The following is a 4,334-nucleotide window of genomic DNA, read 5'->3' as shown; positions in this document are numbered from 1 at the left end:
GTGGGGTGTCATAAATGTTAGACCTGGAAGTAAAAAATGCCTCCTGATAATCAAAAGACAGAAAAAATAAACGTAGGATGACAAATAAACCCTGAACAGATCAGATATATACAACATACATAAATATTGTGATGTTCTGTAGATTCATAAAAAGTTCTGGTAGTGTGTCAGAAAACCAGAATCCACATTAAGTCCCTCCTTCCCTCCTAACATGATAGGATGAACTTGATCAGCAACGATACTTTGTTGTGCTATTCAGACATTGTTCCACACGAATTAAAGGGCCCAAATCATGCCAGGAAAACATGCCCCAAACCGTAACACTGCCCCCCACCAGCTTGAAGGGTTGTACTCATGCACGTGGGGTGCATGCTTTCATGCTGTTTACGCCAAATTCTCACTCTGCTATCTGCATGATGCAACTGGAAACGTGATTCATCGGACCACATGACTTTTTTCAAATGCTCGACTGTCCAATCATTGTGTTCCTGTGCAAATTGGAGACGTTTTATCTTGTTAACTGCAGACATCAAAGGTGTTTGAACAGGCCTTCGGCTTCCATATCCCATACGATGCAGTGTGCGGCGAACAGTGCGTTCAGAGATAATTTGAGGATCTATTATTAAGATCTGCAGTAATTTAATGCACTGTTGCCCTTCTGTTGTCTTGTACCAGTCTTGCCACTCTGTAAGACCATGTCTGGAAGCAGAGTTCCGACTGCGCATAGGCATGTTCACCGCACTTGCAGGAAACGGCGGCTATTGCGCAAGCGGCGGCTAATGCGCATTCGCAAGCGGCAGCCGGATGCGCGAAGTCACGCTCACATGGCGCACAGGAAGTGACTTGCTCTGTCTGGGGATGATCCTATTTAAGCTGGCCCAACTCCCAGAATCATTGCTGAGTGGTCTTTCAGCTTTAGTGTGTGTTTCCTGTATCTTGCCTGTTGCCGTATTATCATCGACCGGATTCCTTGACCTTGCCTGACTGCCGCCTGCCTAGGGTTGCCACCTGTCCAGGATTCACCTGGACAGTTCGGGTTTTGAATGCTGTGTCCAGGTTTCATGGCAGCAGAAACCCGGACACGAGATGTCAGGCAGACAGGGGCAACCAGAATTAAGATAGGGGCTACTGGCCCCCTACTGAAAATGGTCTCAACTGTGATATTTACATATGAATGGGCGGCGCTATTTACATATGTATAAGCCATGGCTCATTCTTCCCAAAAAATGTCTGCACGTCGCTAGAGTGTTCGGGTTTCGCTTGAAGAAAAGGTGGCAACCCTACGCCTGCCTCCGACTTCTGCTTGTCCCTGGATTCTCCTTTGCCTTCTCCTTTCGTACTTTGCCGCCCGATTGTTGCTGACCCTGGCTTGCCCGACTCCGCTCTGCTCCAGCCGTATCAACACCTGCTTCCTGCTTCACTGAAGACGGGCCTCAAGGACCTGCCCAGGCCCAGTGTCCTGCATCTTCCGGGCACCGGTGCTGCCCGCTGTTCCCCCACCTCCTGTCTCCACATTCAGGGGTGTGGAACTCGTGCTGCAAAGGAGGCCTCCTCACAACTCGGCTCCCCACCAGGTACGTGATAGTACCACTCAGCCAAGATGTCGGAAGCCGAGGGGAGTGCCTCTCTGATGGAGCTTCTGTGCCAGCAAATAGCCTCCTTCACTCAAGTGGTGACGAGTTTGCAAGAAGGATTCTTTCAACTTGAAGGACGCATGACAACCATGGCAGCTTCAATGCATACTTTCCAGGTGGCCGAACCCGCAGTCTCCGCACCAGCACCCAACGTCTCTACTTCCTCAGCTCCTGAACCCCGGGTGCCCACTCCAGAGCGGTTCATGGGAGATCGCACAAAATACCGTGCATTTAGAAACGCCTGTCGTTTATATTTTGCCTTGCTACCAAGAACATTTACGTCCGAAGTGACTAAAGTGGGGTTTGTCATCTCGCTACTCTCTGGAGAACCCCAATCATGGGCACATCATCTTCTGGAGAAAGAGTTGAACTCATTAAATTCCGTTTTTGAAGCCATGACCCAGTTATATGATGACCCCCAGCGCTCTGCAACAGCTGAAGCAGTCCTCCACTCTTTACAACAGGGCAATTGGCCTGTCGAGGACTTCGTTGCGGAATTTCGGAAATGGGGGTCCGACACCAATTGGAACGATTCGGCCCTGCGTCATCAGTTCCGTTTGGGATTGTCAGAAACATTGTCAGAAACATTGTCAGAAACAGGACGAACTGGCTGGTGTGAAGGCTCATGAGACTCTGGAAGAACTTATCCATGCCTCCATTAAAGTTGATAGATGTTTTCGGGAAAGACGCATGGAGAGATCTGGGAACAACCGTTCGGCATGGGGTAATCCACGTATGCCGTTATTACCTGCTTATTCCAGGGTGGAGAGGCCGACTGAGCCCTCACCTTCAGAAGAAGAACCGATGCAACTAGGGCTGGTGCGAGCCCCCCTGTCTTCTGAGGAGAGACAACGCCGACGCCGCAATAACCTGTGCCTATATTGCGGGGAGCCTGGCCATTTCTTACGTGATTGCCCAGTCCGCCCAAGTAAGTCTTCTCTTCCATCAGTACTCCTGGATGTGGCATTAGAAATAGACTGTCTCACATCACTCTTCCACTCTCCTTACAGCTGGCGGGAGGAAACGTCCAGGTGACGGCCATTATTGACTCGGGTGCATGCAGCTGCTTCATGGACTACTCTTTCGCCCTACAGCATCAAATTCCTCTACGGGCCAAGTCACAGCTTCTTGTTATCCAGCTGGCGGATGGGTCGCATCCAAACTCGGGTCCAATTACCCAGGAGACACTTCCCTTGCTTACCTCGACCTCCTTAGGTCACCAGGAGTATCTTAGTCTGGATGTGATTTCCTCACCTTTTGTTTCGACTAATTCTGGGTGTCCCGTGGCTACAGGCACATAACCCAGACATTGACTGGATCTCAGGAACAGTTACATTTTCTTCCCACTTCTGTGGTCTACATTGTACTCCCTCGAGGGCTCTCTTGGAAATACAATCAGATGTCTCTATTTCTGCTGTGGTTCCGCGATGATTTCCTCGATGTCTTCGATAAAAGACAAGCGGATATCTTTCCCCCTCATCGACCCTATGACTGTCCAATCGAATTGTTGCCTGCAGCCGCAATTCCGTTTGGCCGGGTGTACCACCTGTCTGAACCTGAACTACAAACCCTGCGGGAGTATATTGAGGAGAACTTACATAAGGGGTTTATCCGGCCTTCCACTTCTCCAGCCGGGGCTGGAATATTTTTTGTTGAAAAAAAGGATTGTACGCTTAGACCGTGTATTGATTATCGTGCCCTCAACAAGATTACTATTAAGAACAGGTATCCTTTACCGCTTTTTCCTGAGCTTTTTCAGCGCTTCCGGTCTGCTACGATATTTTCCAAGTTGGACTTGCGTGGTGTCTACAATCTGGTGAGGGGGATGAGTGGAAGACGGCGTTCCGTTCCCGTTTTGGGCACTTTGAGTACTCAGTAATGCCCTTCGGGCTACGTAATGCCCCGGCAACTTTCCAACATCTGGTCAATGACGTGTTCCGGGATTTTTTAGATCTGTTTATGATCGTGTATCTGGATGATATCCTGATCTTCTCTGGAATCCCATCTTGAGCATGTGCGGCTAGTCCTTGGTCGTTTACGGGAACACAAACTGTATGTTAAGGCGGAGAAGTGTGACTTTGAAAAGGATACCATTCACTTTCTGGGGCTCGTTATTTCAACTTCCGGGATTTCTATGGACCCACAGAAGGTCTCGGCCATTTTGGATTGGCCTGCCCCCACCAATCGTAAGGGGGTGCAGAGGTTTGTGGGATTTGCAAATTTTTATCGCAAATTTATTCGGAACTTCTCTGCCCTCATCCAGCCAATTTACGTTACTCACCAAACAGGGCGTTCAGTTCCGGTGGTCCACGGCTGCTCAATGTTCTTTTGCCAAACTCAAAGGGCTTTTTACCTCTGCACCTATCTTGCGCCATCCAGACCCTACGTCCTTGAAGTCGATGCCTCTGAAACCGCTGTTGGGGCCATTCTGTCCCAGCGTCTGGGGGATAAAGCTCTTCATCCGGTGGCTTTTTTCTCCAGGAAACTCTGCCCGGCGGAGAAGAACTATGATGTCGGGGACCGGGAGCTTCTTGCCATCAAATTGGCATTGGATGAATGGCGCTATTTGCTAGAGGGTGCTGCCCACCCGGTTCTAATATTTACGGATCATAAAAACCTTGAATACTTGCAAGCAGCCAAGCGGTTAAGGCCTCGACAAGCACGATGGGTGCTCTTCTTTTCCCGGTTTTCATTGCATAT

General features: G+C 49.5%; 1 pseudogene; it reads left to right on the top strand.

Annotated features, from left to right (window-relative positions):
• The first annotated feature begins 3,033 nt into the window (after positions 1-3,033).
• LOC108799758 lies at positions 3,034-3,644 on the top strand (annotated as a pseudogene).
• The last annotated feature ends 690 nt before the right edge of the window (positions 3,645-4,334 follow it).

This window comes from Nanorana parkeri, unplaced genomic scaffold (genome assembly GCF_000935625.1).
Source record: "Nanorana parkeri isolate BGI_ZX_2015 unplaced genomic scaffold, ASM93562v1 scaffold1804, whole genome shotgun sequence".
NCBI classification, from domain to species: Eukaryota; Metazoa; Chordata; class Amphibia; order Anura; family Dicroglossidae; genus Nanorana; species Nanorana parkeri.
This window is presented reverse-complemented; position numbering and strand designations above follow the sequence as displayed.